This window comes from Carassius carassius, chromosome 18 (genome assembly GCF_963082965.1).
Source record: "Carassius carassius chromosome 18, fCarCar2.1, whole genome shotgun sequence".
NCBI lineage: Eukaryota > Metazoa > Chordata > Actinopteri > Cypriniformes > Cyprinidae > Carassius > Carassius carassius.
The window spans coordinates 29,795,641-29,814,083 of NC_081772.1; the positions used below are offsets into that span (position 1 = coordinate 29,795,641).

General features: G+C 48.5%; 8 non-coding genes across 8 annotated transcripts; all 8 read left to right on the forward strand.

Moving 5' to 3' along the window:
• The first annotated feature begins 587 nt into the window (after positions 1-587).
• trnas-aga (transfer RNA serine (anticodon AGA)) lies at positions 588-669 on the forward strand. Its single transcript has one exon. It is a non-coding gene; the product is annotated as a tRNA-Ser (tRNA).
• Positions 670-1,027: 358 nt separating this feature from the next.
• Positions 1,028-1,109, forward strand: trnas-uga (transfer RNA serine (anticodon UGA)). Its single transcript has one exon. It is a non-coding gene; the product is annotated as a tRNA-Ser (tRNA).
• Positions 1,110-1,288: 179 nt separating this feature from the next.
• trnak-uuu (transfer RNA lysine (anticodon UUU)) lies at positions 1,289-1,361 on the forward strand. The gene has a single exon. It is a non-coding gene; the product is annotated as a tRNA-Lys (tRNA).
• A 3,022-nt stretch (positions 1,362-4,383) lies between these two features.
• trnas-aga (transfer RNA serine (anticodon AGA)) lies at positions 4,384-4,465 on the forward strand. The gene has a single exon. It is a non-coding gene; the product is annotated as a tRNA-Ser (tRNA).
• A 358-nt stretch (positions 4,466-4,823) lies between these two features.
• On the forward strand, positions 4,824-4,905 carry trnas-uga (transfer RNA serine (anticodon UGA)). The gene has a single exon. It is a non-coding gene; the product is annotated as a tRNA-Ser (tRNA).
• A 178-nt stretch (positions 4,906-5,083) lies between these two features.
• On the forward strand, positions 5,084-5,156 carry trnak-uuu (transfer RNA lysine (anticodon UUU)). The gene has a single exon. It is a non-coding gene; the product is annotated as a tRNA-Lys (tRNA).
• Positions 5,157-8,394: 3,238 nt separating this feature from the next.
• Positions 8,395-8,476, forward strand: trnas-uga (transfer RNA serine (anticodon UGA)). Its single transcript has one exon. It is a non-coding gene; the product is annotated as a tRNA-Ser (tRNA).
• Positions 8,477-8,654: 178 nt separating this feature from the next.
• On the forward strand, positions 8,655-8,727 carry trnak-uuu (transfer RNA lysine (anticodon UUU)). Its single transcript has one exon. It is a non-coding gene; the product is annotated as a tRNA-Lys (tRNA).
• Positions 8,728-18,443: the final 9,716 nt, after the last annotated feature.

Here is an 18,443-nt window from a genome sequence, read left to right on the forward strand (position 1 = left end):
AAAACCCCATTACATAGGATGAGACATGGCAGCCTGATTTCTCCTCAGTGGGACCGCTGTTTTACCCGCTTGCAGGGCTAGCTTGCAATCTCCGCTTGCTAGGTTGCAAGTAGGTCAGGCAGCAATGTGACACAACAGGGCAGAAGGTAGTCTGCTTAATTCAAGTCCCTGTTTGGGCGAAGGTCAGTCTACTTTTTGGAGGGCTCAGCTTGCTAACACTACGGGTCCATCTCTTCTGCTGACTCTGTACTAGAGCGATGTTCCTTCCTGCTCCCGGGGATCAGTGCATCTCCCTTAGTCGGCAAACCTGATTCTGATGGTCAGCCCTTTAGGAAAGAGTGCTCACAGAGTGAGTAGAATAAGACAGACCTCCCATTTGTGCAGTGCTGTCGGTCCCCAGGGCCAGTCCTGAAAAACCCCATTACATAGGATGAGACATGGCAGCCTGATTTCTCCTCAGTGGGACCGCTGTTTTACCCGCTTGCAGGGCTAGCTTGCAATCTCCGCTTGCTGACTGAGCTGGGTTGGTTGCAAGTAGGTCAGGCAGCAGTGTTGGACACAAACTGAGCAGAAATTTGTCTACTCCCGTAGTCGTGGCCGAGTGGTTAAGGCGATGGACTAGAAATCCATTGCGGTCTCCCCGCGCAGGTTCGAATCCTGCCGACTACGCTGTTTGCTGAAGGCCATGAGGCAAAGCATCCATGCATTTTTCACGGTCCTCGCACTTATTTGCGAAATGTCCAGTCCCTCTTCGATGGACAAACACGCCGCTGCTCCTTCTTGTATCTGGGCTCCAGGGGTTGTCTTGGGTGAGCCAGTGGCACGCCGTGATTGTATAGTGGTTAGTACTCTGCATTGTGGCCGCAGCAACCCAGGTTTGAATCCAGGTCACGGCAACCCTTTGCCGTTGAGTATACGGGAAGGTTGAAAATTTTTTACCACCTCATCTTTCTGCGTGATTTTGTTTCTGAAGCTTGGGCTTTGCAGGGCGCCACCAGACAAGGGCGCTTGCTATCTAACATTAGGCGTTGTCGTGGCCGAGAGGTTAAGGCGATGGACTTGAAATCCATTGGGGTCTCCCCGCGCAGGTTCGAACTCTGCCGACTACGGGAGGGATTTGCAGTATTGCTTTAGCTTTCTGTGACGGTAATTGTGCCTTCTATGGTCCTTCGCTCTCTGTGCCATAACTGCTTCTAGCTTTCATCCTCGTGACACCTGCTTCTCTTCTGGGCAGCTTGTTGTAATACTGCTGCTTTATAAAAGGTGAGAAGCCAGTTTTTCCACAAGAGCCCGGATAGCTCAGTCGGTAGAGCATCAGACTTTTAATCTGAGGGTCCAGGGTTCAAGTCCCTGTTCGGGTGAAGGTCTGTCTACTTTTGGCGGAGTCACCTTGCTATCACTACGGTCCATCTCTTCTTCTGAATCTGTACCGGAGCGGTGTTCCTTCCTGCTCCAGGGTATCAGTGCACCTCCCTTGTTTTGCACACCTGATTCTGATGGTCAGCTCGTTAGGAAAGCGCGCTCACAGAGTAAGTAGAATAAGACAGACCTCCGAATTGTGCAGTGCTGTCGGTCCCCAGGCCCAGCACTGAAAAACGTCATTACATAGGATGAGACATGGCAGCCTGATTTCTCTTAGAGCGATGTTCCTTCCTTCTCCAGGGGGTCAGTGCATCTTCCTTGTTCGGCACACATGATTCTGACGGTCAGCCCTTTAGGAAAGAGTGCTCACGGAGTGAGTAGAATAAGACAGACCTCCCATTTGTGCAGTGCTGTCGGTCCCCAGGGCCAGTACTGAAAAACCCCATTACATAGGATGAGACATGGCAGCCTGATTTCTCCTCAGTTGGACTGCTGTTTTACCCGCTTCCAGGGCTAGCTTACAATCTCCGCTTGCTAGGTTGCAAGTAGGTCAGGCAGCAGTGTTACACACAACATGGCAGAAGGTAGTCTGCTTAATTCAAGTCCCTGTTTGGGCAAAGGTCAGTCTTCTTTTTGTAGGCCTCAGCTTGCTATCACTACGGTCCATCTCTTCTGCTGACTCTGTACTAGAGCGATGTTCCTTCCTGCTCCCGGGGATCAGTGCATCTCCCTTGTTCGGCACACCTGATTCTGATGATCAGCCCTTTAGGAAAGAGTGCTCACAGAGTACGTAGAATAAGACGGACTTCCCAATTGTGCAGTGCTGTCGGTCCCCAGGGCCAGTACTGAAAAACCCCATTACATAGGATGAGACATGGCACCCTGATTTCTCCTCAGTGGGACTGCTGTTTTACCCGCTTCCAGGGCTAGCTTACAATCTCGGCCTGCTAGGTTGCAAGTAGGTCAGGCAGCAGTGTTACACACAACATGGCAGAAGGTGGTCTGCTTAATTCAAGTCCCTGTTTGGGTGAAGTTCAGTCTTCTTTTTGTAGGCCTCAGCTTGCTATCACTACGGTCCATCTCTTCTGCTGACTCTGTACTAGAGCGATGTTCCTTCCTGCTGCCGGGGATCAGTGCATCTCCCTTGTTCGGCACACCTGATTCTGATCGTCAGCCCTTTAGGAAAGAGTGCTTACAGAGTGAGTAGAATAAGACAGACTTCCCAATTGTGCAGTGCTGTCGGTCCCCAGGGCCAGTACTGAAAAACCCCATTACATAGGATGAGACATGGCAGCCTGATTTCTCCTCAGTGGGACCGCTGTTTTACCCGCTTGCAGGGCTAGCTTGCAATCTCCGCTTGCTGACTGAGCTGGGTTGGTTGCAAGTAGGTCAGACAGCAGTGTTGGACACAAACTGAGCAGAAATTGGTTTACTACCATAGTCGTTGCTGAGTGGTTAAGGTGATGGACTAGAAATCCATTGGGGTCCCCCCGCGCAGGTTCGAATCCTGCCGACTACGCTGAAGGCCATGAGGCAAAGCATCCATGCATTTTTCACGGTCCTCGCACTTATTTGCAAAATGTCCAGTCCCTCTTCCATGGACAAACACGCCGCTGCTGCTTCTTGTATCCGGGCTCCAGGGGTTGTCTTGGGAGAGCCAGTGGCACGCCGTGATCGTATAGTGGTTAGTACTCTGTGTTGTGGCCGCAGCAACCCTCATTCAAATCTGGGTCACGGCAACCCTTTGCCGTTGAGTATACGGGAAGGTTGAAAATTTTTTACCACCTCATCTTTCTGCGTGATTTTGTTTCTGAAGCTTGGCCTGTGCAGGGCGCCACCAGACAAGGGCGCTTGCTTTCTAACAATAGGCGTAGTCGTGGCCGAGAGGTAAAGGTGATGGACTTGAAATCCATTGGGGTCTCCCCGCGCAGGTTCAAACTCTGCCGACTATGGGAGGGATTTGTAGTACTGCTTTAGCTTTCTGTGACGGTAATTGTGCCTTCTATGGTCCTTCGCTCTCTGTGCCATAACTGCTTCTAGCTTTCATCCTCGTGACACCTGGGTCTCTTCTAGGCAGCTTGTTGTAAAACTGCTGCTTTATAAAATGTGAGAAGACAGTGCTCCACAAGAGCCCAGATAGCTCAGTAGGTAGAGCATCAGACTTTTAATCTGAGAGTCCAGGGTTCAAGTCCCTGTTCGGGCGAAGGTCTGTCTGCTTTTGGCGGAGTCACCTTGCTATCACTACGGTCCATCTCTTCTTCTGAATCTGTACTGGAGCGGTGTTCCTTCCTGCTCCAGGGTATCAGTGCACCTCCCTTGTTTGGCACACCTGATTCTGATGGTCAGCTTGTTAGGAAAGCGGGCTCACAGAGTGAGTAGAATAAGACAGACCTCCGAATTGTGCAGTGCTGTCGGTCCGCAGGCCCATCACTGAAAAACCCCATTACATAGGATGAGACATGGCAGCCTGATTTCTCCTCAGTGGGACTGCTGTTTTACCCGCTTACAGGGCTAGCTTGCAATCTCCGCTTGCTAGGTTGCAAGTAGGTCAGGCAGCAATGTGACACAACAGGGCAGAAGGTAGTCTGCTTAATTCAAGTCCCTGTTTGGGCGAAGGTCAGTCTACTTTTTGGAGGGCTCAGCTTGCTAACACTACAGGTCCATCTCTTCTGCTGACTCTGTACTAGAGCGATGTTCCTTCCTGCTCCCGGGGATCAGTGCATCTCCCTTAGTCGGCAAACCTGATTCTGATGGTCAGCCCTTTAGGAAAGAGTGCTCACAGAGTGAGTAGAATAAGACAGACTTCCCAATTGTGCAGTGCTGTCGGTCCCCAGGGCCAGTCCTGAAAAACCCCATTACATAGGATGAGACATGGCAGCCTGATTTCTCCTCAGTGGGACCGCTGTTTTACCCGCTTGCAGGGCTAGCTTGCAATCTCCGCTTGCTGACTGAGCTGGGTTGGTTGCAAGTAGGTCAGGCAGCAGTGTTGGACACAAACTGAGCAGAAATTTGTCTACTCCCGTAGTTGTGGCCGAGTGGTTAAGGCGATGGACTAGAAATCCATTGCGGTCTCCCCGCGCAGGTTCGAATCCTGCCGACTACGCTGTTTGCTGAAGGCCATGAGGCAAAGCATCCATGCATTTTTCACGGTCCTCGCACTTATTTGCGAAATGTCCAGTCCCTCTTCGATGGACAAACACGCCGCTGCTCCTTCTTGTATCCGGGCTCCAGGGGTTGTCTTGGGTGAGCCAGTGGCTCGCCATGATTGTATAGTGGTTAGTACTCTGCATTGTGGCCGCAGCAACCCCGGTTTGAATCCGGGTCACGGCAACCCTTTGCCGTTGAGTATACGGGAAGGTTGAAAATTTTTTACCACCTCATCTTTCTGCGTGATTTTGTTTCTGAAGCTTGGGCTTTGCAGGGCGCCACCAGACAAGGGCGCTTGCTATCTAACATTAGGCGTTGTCGTGGCCGAGAGGTTAAGGCGATGGACTTGAAATCCATTGGGGTCTCCCCGCGCAGGTTCGAACTCTGCCGACTACGGGAGGGATTTGCAGTATTGCTTTAGCTTTCTGTGACGGTAATTGTGCCTTCTATGGTCCTTCGCTCTCTGTGCCATAACTGCTTCTAGCTTTCATCCTCGTGACACCTGCGTCTCTTCTAGGCAGCTTGTTGTAAAACTGCTGCTTTATAAAAGGGGAGAAGCCAGTGCTCCATAAGAGCCCGGATAGCTCATTCGGTAGAGCATCAGACTTTTAATCTGAGGGTCCAGGGTTCAAGTCCCTGTTCGGGCGAAGGTCTGTCTGCTTTTGGCGGAGTCACCTTGCTATCACTACGGTCCATCTCTTCTTCTGAATCTGTACTGGAGCGGTGTTCCTTCCTGCTCCAGGGTATCAGTGCACCTCCCTCGTTTGGCACACCTGATTCTGATGGTCAGCTCGTTAGGAAAGCGGGCTCACAGAGTGTGCAGTGCTGTCGGTCCCCAGGCCCAGCACTGAAAAACCCCATTACATAGGATGAGACATGGCAGCCTGATTTCTCCTCAGTGGGACTGCTGTTTTACCCGCTTCCAGTGCTAGCTTACAATCTCGGCTTGCTAGGTTGCAAGTAGGTCAGGCAGCAATGTGACACACAACAGGGCAGAAGGTAGTCTGCTTAATTCAAGTCCCTGTTTGGGCGAAGGTCAGTCTACATTTTGGAGGGCTCAGCTTGCTATCACTACGGGTCCATCTCTTCTGCTGACTCTGTATTAGAGCGATGTTCCTTCCTTCTCCCGGGGATCAGTGCATCTCCCTTGTTTGGCACACATGATTCTGATGGTCAGCCCTTTAGGAAAGAGTGCTCACGGAGTGAGTAGAATAAGAAAGACCTCCCATTTGTGCAGTGCTGTCGGTCCCCAGGGCCAGTACTGAAAAACCCCATTACATAGGATTAGACATGGCAGCCTGATTTCTCCTCAGTGGGACTGCTGTTTTAGCTGCTTCCAGGGCTAGCTTACAATCTCCGCTTGCTAGGTTGCAAGTAGGTCAGGCAGCAGTGTTACACACAACATGGCAGAAGGTGGTCTGCTTAATTTAAGTCCCTGTTTGGGCAAAGGTCAGTCTTCTTTTTGTAGGCCTCAGCTTGCTATCACTACGGTCCATCTCTTCTGCTGACTCTGTACTAGAGCGATGTTCCTTCCTGCTCCCGGGGATCAGTGCATCTCCCTTGTACGGCACACCTGATTCTGATGATCAGCCCTTTAGGAAAGAGTGCTCACAGAGTGAGTAGAATAAGACGGAATTCCCAATTGTGCAGTGCTGTCGGTCCCCAGGGCCAGTACTGAAAAACCCCATTACATAGGATGAGACATGGCAGCCTGAATTCTCCTCAGTGGGACTGCTGTTTTACCCGCTTCCAGTGCTAGCTTACAATCTCGGCTTGCTAGGTTGCAAGTAGGTCAGGCAGCAATGTGACACACAACAGGGCAGAAGGTAGTCTGCTTAATTCAAGTCCCTGTTTGGGCGAAGGTCAGTCTACTTTTTGGAGGGCTCAGCTTGCTATCACTACGGGTCCATCTCTTCTGCTGACTCTGTATTAGAGCGATGTTCCTTCCTTCTCCCGGGGATCAGTGCATCTCCCTTGTTCGGCACACATGATTCTGATGGTCAGCCCTTTAGGAAAGAGTGCTCACGGAGTGAGTAGAATAAGAAAGACCTCCCATTTGTGCAGTGCTGTCGGTCCCCAGGGCCAGTACTGAAAAACCCCATTACAAAGGATGAGACATGGCAGCCTGATTTCTCCTCAGTGGGACTGCTGTTTTAGCCACTTCAAGGGCTAGCTTACAATCTCGGCTTGCTAGGTTGCAAGTAGGTCAGGCAGCAGTGTTACACACAACATGGCAGAAGGTGGTCTACTTAATTCAAGTCCCTGTTTGGGCGAAGGTCAGTCTTCTTTTTGTAGGCCTCAGCTTGCTATCACTACGGTCCATCTCTTCTGCTGACTCTGTACTAGAGCGATGTTCCTTCCTGCTCCCGGGGATCAGTGCGTCTCCCTTGTTCGGCAAACCTGATTCTGATGGTCAGCCCTTTAGGAAAGAGTGCTCACAGAGTGAGTAAAATAAGACATAAGATTTTAAAGAGCGCTAGGGGAAGGGCGGTACCGCTGGTGCCACGACCAGGTGCTAAAGGCTTTGGCGGACTGCATCTGCACAGCGATCCAGCTCAGCAAGACCCAGGTAGCCCCCAAACAGACAATCACCTTCATTAGAGCTGGGCAGAAGGAACAATTCCACCGGCCTAGCTCTACGGGGGGGCTCCTCTCCACTGCTCGTGATTGGCAGCTTCAGGTTGACCTTGGAAGGCAGCTTAAGTTCCCAGGCAACATCACAGCCACTTCTCTCCGCCCAGACATGGTGCTAACATCTGAGTCTACCAAGCAAGTGGTTATCCTGGAACTAACTGTCCCCTGGGAAGACCATATTGAAGAGGCCCACGAGCGCAAGAGGGCTAACTACGCAGGGCTCAGCTCGAAGTGCCGGAACAATGGCTGGAAAACTCGCTGCGAGCCAGTCGAGGTCGGGTGCCGAGGCTTCGCTGGCCACTCACTGCTGCGAACCCTCAAACTCCTTGGAGTGAAAGGACTGCAATTGAAAAAAGCCACCGCAAACATCTTAGAGGCCACAGAAAGGGCTTCTCGGTGGCTGTAGATCCGTAGGGGGGATCCGTGGAGCAACATGCCACTTGGACACAAGCCGGGGACTGATCACCCCCGGCTGGGTCGCCCGGGTGAGGGTGTATGAAGATTAAAGACCCGAAACACCCTATGACCTCGGGTTTTTCACTGATGACGTGTCCAAGTAGCACCAGAAGGTGTATTCAAACTCTAGACAGACTTCCCAATTGTGCAGTGCTGTCGGTCCCCAGGGCCAGTACTGAAAAACCCCATTACATAGGATGAGACATGGCAGCCTGATTTCTCCTCAGTGGGATCGCTGTTTTACCCGCTTGCAGGGCTAGCTTGCAATCTCCGCTTGCTGACTGAGCTGGGTTGGTTGCAAGTAGGTCAGGCAGCAGTGTTGGACACAAACTGAGCAGAAATTGGTCTACTCCCGTAGTCGTGGCCGAGTGGTTAAGGCGATGGACTAGAAATCCATTGGGGTCTCCCCTCGCAAGTTCAAATCCTGCCGACTAAACTGTTTGCTGAAGGCCATGAGACAAAGCATCCATGCATTTTTCATGGTCCTCGCACTTATTTGCAAAATGTCCAGTCCCTTTTCGATTGACAAACACGCCACTGCTGCTTCTTGTATCCGGGCTCCAGGGGTTCTCTTGGGTGAGCCAGTGGCACGGCGTGATCGTATAGTGGTTAATACTTTGCGTTGTGGCCGCAGCAACCCCGGTTCGAATCAGGGTCACGGCAACCCTTTGCCGTTGAGTATACGGGAAGGTTGAAAATTTTTTTACCACCTCATCTTTCTGCGTGATTTTGTTTCTGAAGCTTGGCCTGTGCAGGGCGCCACCAGACAAGGGGGCTTGCTTTCTAAGATTAGGCGTAGTCGTGGCCGAGAGGTTAAGGCGATGGACTTGAAATCCATTGGGGTCTCCCCGCGCAGGTTCGAACCCTGCCGACTACGGGAGGGCTTTGCAGTATTGCTTTAGCTTTCTGTGACGGTAATTGTGCCTTCTATGGTCCTTCGCTCTCTGTGCCATAACTGCTTCTAGCTTTCATCCTCGTGACACCTGCGTCTCTTCTGGGCAGCTTGTTGTAAAACTGCTGCTTTATAAAAGGTGAGAAGCCAGTGCTCCACAAGAGCCCGGGTAGCTCAGTCGGTAGAGCATCAGACTTTTAATCTGAGGGTCCAGGGTTCAAGTCCCTGTTTGGGTGAAGGTCTGTCTGCTTTTGGCTGAGTCACCCTGCTGTCACTACGGTCCATCTCTTCTTCTGAATCTGTACTGGAGCGGTGTTCCTTCCTGCTCCAGGGTATCAGTGCACCTCCCTTAATCGGCACACCTGATTCTGATGGTCAGCCCTTTAGGAAAGAGTGCTCAAAGAGTGAGAAGAATAAGACAGACTTCCCAATTGTGCAGTGCTGTCAGTCCCCAGTGGGATCGCTGTTTTACCCGCTTGCAGGGCTAGCTTGCAATCTCTGCTTGCTGACTGAGCTGGGTTGGTTGCAAGTAGGGCAGCAGTGTTGGACACAAACTGAGCAGAAATTGGTTGGCTTGTTCGGCACACCTGATTCTTATGGTCAGCCCTTTTTTTTTTTTGGAGCGTCCATTCAGGTATAAGTTTGAGGGCTCGTGTACGTGGGTTAAGGGGACCTGCGCGCTGACCCCAAAAAATTTTTGCAGGATGCGGTGTCGATGTCTGCCGACTGCGCTGGCCCACGGGAGACCCCTGACCGGCGCGGGAGGATCTGGACCCCCGAGGGGCCTCGCGGAAGCTTACCCAAATTTGAGGCCCCTAAATGCCATTCAGCACTTCTCCACAGGGTGGCGCACGGAGCAGTACACCTCAGGTTTAAAACAGTGGCATTTACCCGAATGGGGGATGGACGATTTTTTTGCCCACGAAACCAATATTTGTCCATTTGACCTTTAAAGTTACAGAATGACCACAGAACCAGTGCGGACCCCCGTCGGACCCCCAACCCGGGTCCCACGAACCCATTATTTGTCCATTTGACCATTATATTCACACAATGACTGCGGATCATCTGCGGACCCCTTGCGGACCCCCACCCTGGGTCCCACGAACCTAGTATTTGTCCATTTGACCATTATATTTACACAATGACTGCGGATCATCTGCGGACCACTTGCGGACCCCCACCCTGGGTCCCACAAACCCACTATTTGTCCATTTGACCATTATATTCACACAATGACTGCGGATCATCTGCGGACCACTTGCGGACCCCCACCCTGGGTCCCACGAACCCACTATTTGTCCATTTGACCATTATGTTCACACAATGACTGCGGATCATCTGCGGACCACTTGCGGACCCCCACCCTGGGTCCCACGAACCCAATATTTGTCCATTTGACCATTATGTTCACACAATGACTGCGGATCATCTGCGGACCACTTGTGGACCCCCACCCTGGTTCCCACGAACCCACTATTTGTCCATTTGACCATTATGTTCACGGAATGACCACAGATCACATGCGGAACATTTGCGGACCCCACCTCCGGGTCCCACGGACCCAATATTTGTCCATTTGACCATTAGCGTTAGAAAAGAGCCTCGTTCGGACATTTTTTTCTGAGACATCCCTGGGGCCCAAAACTTGGAACGGTGGCTCCTGGGGCTTCCCCCAGTAAGCTTATGAAGGCCCGGGGCCCAAGAGCCCTTGCAATCAGTGTCCACGAACCCGCTATGCTGAACACATTCAAATAAATGGCAGGTGGGATTTTTTTAGAAAAGTCCCAGGGGCCCGAAATTCGGAACGGTGGCTCTTTGGGGCCCCTGGATCGTGCAGTCAAAAGCGCGGGGCCCTAGTGCGATGCACTTTTTTCCCTTTAGTCCTACGACTATGTGCTTCGGGGCCCTGGGTGAGGGGCCCCTGAGATGCCAGAATCTAAAATCTGGGGGCCCTCCGGCCTATCGTCTCCGAACTGTGGACGTCCCACCTCCCATCAAAACGCGTAACGCTTTTGTGTACGTGGGGTCCCTTCTGTGACCGTTTGACCCCTAAAGAAGGTGGTAGGGCCACCAGACTTCAGTGCCCGGTCGAGGGGATCCCCTCGAGACACATATCCAAAATTCGGCCCGATCGGACCCTTGGGAGTCGTGTCCACGTCGTGTCCACGACCCTCTTGGGATCCCCCGAATTTCAGCCGCGGGGTCCAACGCATCGCGGAGATATTAGCAAAAAAATAGTACCATCCACCCCCCTCGCACCTACTCATCCATACCGGCCAGGGTGCACCCTCCCCGGCTAGAGAAGGCAGCTCGAAGGGGGTGGAAGTCGGAAGAAAAAATTTTTTATGAGGCCTAGAGAAAACACTTGTACTGTACCCAGGGCACTCAGAGGAATCCATTTTTGTAAGTTTTATCCCATTATACTGTAGAAATATGCATATAAAAAATGTTGGATTTTGGTTAACCAAAATGTCACAGACTTTGCCAAGCTGTAACTCCGCAAAACGGGGCCAAACTGCACCAAACTCGGGTCAAGGTCAGACCAGGTGGCCCTCTATCCGATGACACCTGCCCCATGTCCCTATGACCCCGGGGGTCAAAGTTACGGCCCCCCAAAATGTTCAATTCAATTCAATTCAATTCAAGTTTATTTGTATAGCGCTTTTTACAATACAAATCGTTACAAAGCAACTTTACAGAAAATTATGTTTCTACAATATTTAGTAGTAGCTAGTAGTTTGTGCACGTTTGACAGGATTTTAGAAAAATAAAAATAATAATAATAATAATACAAGACGTAGTCAGCTAGATGATGAACTATCAATATTATTAATTAATAGTAATTTATAGGATGCAGTTACACATGTAGCAATATTTGTTAGTTCTGTTTGTTGATTCAAGGTTAGCATCATCTGGGGTCCTCTGAGGGTCAGCATCGTCTCTTCTCAGGTGTTCTGGATCCAGACTGGAGCTTGTGTAAATCCTAGTTACCACGGGATGTAAATCCCGTGGCAAAACATAGAAACAAAATAGAGACATCATTAGCATAGCTGCTGATCCAACAAAGTAAAATTAGTTTAACCCAAGCTAAAGAATAAAAATGCAGATGCAACTACACTCACAATTTAAGAGATACATTATTCGAATGCTTGGCGAAAGAGATGCGTTTTTAATCTAGATTTAAACAGAGAGAGTGTGTCTGAACCCCGAACATTATCAGGAAGGCTATTCCAGAGTTTGGGAGCCAAATGTGAAAAAGCTCTACCTCCTTTAGTGGACTTTGCTATCCTAGGAACTACCAAAAGTCCAGCGTTTTGTGACCTTAGGGTGCGTGATGGGTTGTAGCGTGGTAGAAGGCTAGTTAGGTACGCAGGAGCTAAACCATTTAGGGCCTTATGGGTAAGTAATGATAATTTGTAACTGATACGGAACTTAATAGGTAGCCAGTGCAGAGACTGTAAAATAGGGGTAATATGATCATATTTTCTTGACCTGGTAAGGACTCTAGCTGCTGCATTTTGGACGACCTGTAGCTTGTTTATTGACGAAGCAGGACAACCACCTAGAAGTCCATTACAATAGTCCAGTCTAGAGGTCATGAAAGCATGAACTAGCTTTTCTGCATCAGAAACAGATAACATGTTTCGTAGCTTGGCAATGTTTCTAAGATGGAAGAATGCGGTTTTTGTAACATTGGAAATATGATTTTCAAAAGACAAATTGCTGTCCAATATAACACCCAGATTTCTGACTGTAGAGGAAGTAACAGTACATCCGTCTAGTTGCAGATTGTAATCTACAAGATTCTGTGTGGTGTTTTTTGGTCCAATAATTAATATCTCTGTCTTATCCGAATTTAATTGGAGAAAATTATTTGTCATCCAATCTTTTACATTTTTAACACACTCTGTTAGCTTAGATAATTGGGAAGTTTCATCTGGTCTCGTTGAAATATATAGCTGAGTATCATCAGCATAACAGTGGAAGCTAATTCCATATTTTCTAATAATATTACCAAGGGGCAACATGTATATTGAAAATAGAAGGGGACCTAGGACGGATCCTTGTGGCACTCCATATTTTACTGATGATAAATGAGATGACACCCCATTTAAGTAAACAAAATGGTAGCGATCGGACAGGTAGGATCTAAACCATCTTAGAGCCTGCCCTTGAATACCTGTATAGTTTTGTAATCGATCTATGAGTATGTAAGATCTATGGTGTCGAACGCAGCACTAAGATCAAGTAAGACTAGAAATGAGATGCAGCCTTGATCTGACGCAAGAAGCAGGTCATTTGTAATTTTAACAAGTGCAGTTTCTGTGCTATGGTGGGGCCTAAAACCTGACTGAAATTCTTCATACAGATCATTTTTATGCAGGAAGGTGCTCAATTGAGCAGACACAACTTTTTCTAAAATTTTAGACATAAATGGAAGATTTGAAATAGGCCTATAATTTGCCAGTACACTAGGATCTAGTTTTGGTTTCTTAATAAGAGGCTTGATAACCGCCATTATGATAACCGCCAAAATGTGGGATTTGAACCGGGATAACTCAGGAACCGGACCACCCAGGAACTAGAGGGTGGTCGCATACGGTAGGCCCCTCGACCCTCTAGGGATCCCCTGAATTTCAGCCCCGGGGTCCACCGCTTCGCGGAGATATTAGCAAAAAAATAGTACCATCCACCCCCCTCGCACCTACTCATCCATGCCGGCCAGGGTGCACCCTCCCCGGCTAGAGAAGGCAGCTCAAGGGGGGTGGAAGTCGGAAGAAAAGTTTTTTTATGAGGCCGAGAGAAAACAGTTGTACTGTACTCAGGGCACTCAGAGGAATCAATTTTTGTAAGTTTTAACCCATAATACTGTAGAATTTGCATAAAAATGAGCGTTGAATTTTGGCACACATGTGCACCACATGTGGTGCGCATCTCACTTTTCATTAAATAGCAACTGTATTTAACTTTATTTATTTCAAATGTGTGTTATTGTTAATGAAAAGACCTTTACTGTACTCAGGACACCCAGAGGAATCAATTCTTGTAAGTTTTATCCAATAATAATGTAAAATATGCATAAAAATTTATGTCCACCAGAGCACTACGGAGGTCCCGCTGAATAAATTGTACATGGACATTTTTTTTAAAAAAACCTCCCATTTGCCATTTATTCAGCACGCCCTTCCTAATGGTTCCGTTGACGGATCAATTTTAGCGATTTCGTGGTTGAAGTCTCATCTGCTGTACTCTGCAAGCTCCGAGGAACCCATTTTTGTAAGTTTTGTCCCATAATACTGTAGAATTATGCATAGAAAACCACATGTGGTGCATGTCCACCCGCAATTTATTTGAACCCCATCCAAATATATGGCAGGTGGGACTTTTTTAGAAACATCCCAGAGGCCCGAAATTCGGATCGGTGGGTCCAGGGGCCGCCGCGAGTGAGCTGACGAAAGCGCGGGACCCTCAGGCGAGGGAAAAATTCGGAGCCTCCTGCACAAAATCTCTCCCTCAGCCCTCTCTGACTCTTACATGATGAGAGCATTTTGAGAGATTTGAGGGTGCCGGGCGGGCATTTTTTTTCAAGGTCCAACAGCTTCGTGCTTCGGGGACATGGGAGAGGGGCCCCTGAGATGCTCGAATCTCGAATCTGGGGGCCCTACGACCTATCGTCTCCGAAGGGCGGATATCCCACCTCCAATGTAAACATGTACCGGTTTGGTGGACAAGCCCTTCCGTTTTTGACCTTTTGACCCCTAAGGAAGGTCGTAGGGCCACCAAACTTCTCTGCCCGGTCAAGGGGGTCCCCATGAGGCAATCATACCAAATTCGGCACGATCAGACCCCGGCGAGCCGTGTCCACGAAACCGCTAGGCCGAACACATTCAAGTAATTGGCAGGTGGGACTTTTTCAGAAAAGACCCAGGGGCCCAAAATTCGGATCGGTGGGTCAAGGGGCCGCCCCGAGTGAGCTTCCGAAAGCGCGGGGCCCTGGGGCCCTCGCGAGTTGTGTCCACGAATCCGCTAGGCCGAACCCATTCAAGTATGTGGCAGGTGGGACTTTTTTAGAAAAGACCCAGGGGCCCGAAATTCGGATCGGTGGGTCCAGGGGCCGCCCCGATTGAGCTGCCGAAAGAGCGGGGCCCTAAGGCGAGGGGATAATTCGGAGCCTCCTGCACAAAATCTCTCCCTCAGCCCTCTCTGACTCTTACATGATCAGAGCCTTTTGAGAGATTTCAGGGTGCCGGATGGGAATTATTTTTTCAAGGTCCTACAGCTTCGTGCTTTGGGGACATGGGAGAGGGGCCTCTGACATGCGAGAATCTCGAATCTCGGGGCCCTACGACCCATCGTCTCCGAAGGGCGGATGTCCCATCTCCAATGTAAACGCGTACCGGTTTGGTGGACAAGCGCTCCCTTTTTTGACCCTTTGATCCCTAAATAAGGTCGTAGGGGTCACCAGACTTCTATGCCCGGTCGAGGTGGCCCCCATGAGACACATATCCAAAATTCGGCCCGATCGGACCCCGGCGAGCCGTGTCCACGAAACCGCTAGGCCGAACACATTCAAGTAAATGGCAGGAGGGATTTTTTAGAAACGTCCTAGGGGCCCGAAATTTGGATCGGTTGCTCGTGAGGGCCCCTAGAACGTGCTGTCAAAAGCGTGAGGACCTAGCGCGATGCCCTTTTTTTCCATGGGTCCTACGACTACGTGTTTCGGGGCCCTTGTTGAGGGGTCCCTGAGAAGCCAGAATCTCAAATCTGGGGGCCCTACAACCTATCGTCTCCGAACTGTGGACGTCCCACCTCCCATCAAAACGCGTACCGCTTTTGTGGACGTGGGGTCCCTTCTGTGACCGTTTGACCCCTAAAGAAGGTCGTAGGGCCACCAGACTTCTGTGCCCGGTCGAGGGGATGCCCTCGAGACACATATCCAAAATTCGGCCCGATCGGACCCTTGGGAGTCGTGTCCACGAATCCGCTAGGCCGAAAGCATGGGAATAAATGGCAGGTGGGATTTTTTTAGAAACGTCCCAGGGGTCCCAAATTTCACAGTGGGGTCCGTGGGGCCCCCCCAGTGACCTCACCGAGACCGCGGACCGATCGGAGTGACTTGCGTCGGCGACCCCGAAATGATGATAATGGTTAAATGGACAAATAATGGGTTCGTGGTCACGGGGGTCTGCACAGCGGACCCATATGGCGGGTGGACAAAACGCAGCTCGCTGGGATGCGAAGCCCACCCTAGAACAGCCCCGGCCATTCGTTTAATGGGAGAAAGGCCAAATAATAGGGTCCTGGGAGCGAATACCCCCAATGGCCAGCAGAACGATGGCAAAAGGACCTTTATAGGGAGCGTGGTCACGGGGGTCCGCTAAGCGGGCCCATATGGCGGGTGGACAAAACGCGGCCCGCTGGGATGCGAAGCCCACCCTAGAACTACCCCGGCCATTCGTTTAATAGGAGAAAGGCCAAATAATAGGGTCCTGGGAGCGAATACCCCCAACGGCCAGCAGAACGATGGCAAAAGGACCTTTATAGGGTTCGTGGGAGGTGGGGGTGGTGGTGGGGGGGCTCTCCCGGTGGTCAACATCACCCCCTAGAGGTGTCAATACTTGGTTTACTGCGGATTCCCTACGGAAAAGGGGGGTAAGCCGACTCGTCCCGTTGGCCAGTTTTCTAAAGAAGAAAATGGATCCAAATTGACAGTACAATCCCTTCGAACCATTATGCGGTATATGGCAATTTAAATGAATGGGTTTTTTTTCCACGAACCCATTATGTGTACTACCTAACATTAGGCGTAGCCGTGGCCGAGAGGTTAAGGCGATGGACTTGAAATCCATTGGGGTCTCCCTGCGCAGGTTCGAACTCTGGGTTAATGGTAGAACAGGAAGGGAGAATAAAAGGAATAGGCATAGAGGGAGGAGAGAATAAAATATTTCAATACGCTGATGATACTACGCTATTGCTGCAAGATCTGTTGAGTGTAAGGGAAGCAATGAAAATAGTACAAACATTTTGCAGGGGATCAGGGGCTAAAGTGAACGAGGATAAAACAGTATACATGAGATTCGGGGGAAGTGAGGTTTTAACGGCGCACTTTAATTTTAAGGAAATGAATGAAATAAAGATTTTAGGTGTTTTAATGGGGAGGGATGAAACCAAAGCAGAAGGAATTATGTGGGAGGAGATGTTAGGAGGGATCGAGAGAAGGTTGAATTTTTGGAGATTAATGTCCTTAACTTTGGAGGGGAGGGTTTTAATTTTGAATGTTTTAATGGTTTCTAAGTTATGGCATATTTTATATGTGGCTTCAATGCCGTTGTGGACAGAAAAAAGGCTGAAAAAATGTTTTTTAGATTTTTTATGGGAAGGAAAGCCACCGAGAATTGCATATAACACTTTAATAGGAGCAGTGGGGAAGGGGGGGCTAGGGCTAATGGACGTGGAGCAAAGAAAGAACAGTTTAAGGGTGAAAATCATAAGCAAATATCTAGACGAAGAAAATAAAGCAGCATGGAAAAGAACAATGGGGCATTTTTTAAACAAGTGTAGTCATTTTAATCTGGGGGACAACATTTTATGGATGAAAACAACAAATTGGATGACGGAGGGGCTGCCAGAATTTTATAAAGAACTGATGAGAGCATGGGGAAAATGTTTAGATAATGTGCATTTTAAGCCACAAGGTAGAGAGAACATTTTAAATCAGCCTTTATTCTTAAACAACTGCATTTTAAATCAAGGGAAGCAGGTTTTTTTTAAGAAATGGTGGGATGTTGGAATCATGAAAGTCAGAGATGTTTTATATGAATTCAAAGAGGGGTTTTTACCAGTGCAATACATTGTGGATGTGATGGAGGAGGCAAAGGAGGATTATAGCAGACAAGAGATTACAAACAAATATGATTTAATTAAGAATGCTATACCTAAAGAATGGATAAAGAGAATTGAAAATATGGAAGAAGAAAATCAAGGAAAAGATGTGTATGCAAATATGGGGGGGAAATTGTGTGCTTTTAAAGAATGTACTGTGAAAATGTTTTATTGTTTTTTTAGAGATGTGGTTTTCAAGAAACCTGTTGTAAATGAATACTGGCTACGGATGTTCAATGATGTACCGGAAGAGAAAATATGGGGGAATATAAATGGGAAAATTGTACAGACTAAACTGGAGAATATGGAATATTTTATCAGGAACAAAGCAGTGTTTACAGATGTGATTTTAAGCAAAATTGGGATGGAGGAAAGTGCAATATGTAAAGTATGCCAAGATGCAGATGAAGGGTTTTTACACTTGTTTTTATATTGTGATAAGCTGAAAGATTTTAATGAGAGATGTAAAAGAATGATTTTAATTTTGAGAGGAGAGGGAAATGGAAACTTTGAGTGGGAAAAGGTGTTAATGTTGGGCATTAATGAGAAATATAAACATGAGAAGCTGATTAATTTACTTGTGATGCTGATGAAAAGTGCGATATGGGAAAGAAGAGTGGTGGTGAAAAAGGACAATGCTTTAATTGATGTATGGAATGTGTTTAGGAGAAAAGTTGAAAAATATGTTGGATGTCTGTTTTATTATTTTAAATTGGAGGAAACGATTGATGTTTTTTATAATATTTTTACTCAGGAGGTATTAATGGTCTTCAAAGAGCTGGGAATTGAATTTTCATTTTTAAAAGATTAAACTATTTAATGACTTCTTTCTTTAAATTGTAAGATGTCTGTCAATTCAAGATTTTAGGAATTTTTTATGTCAAAGAAAGAATCTTATGTACTTTTGTATGTGAATAATTGATATGTATGTTTGAATTGATTAATTTCTTCAATAAAAAAAAAAAAAAAAGGTTAAGGCGATTGACTTGAAATCCATTGGGGTCTCCCTGCGCAGGTTCGAACTCTGCCGACTACGGGAGGGATTTGCAGTATTGCTTTAGCTTTC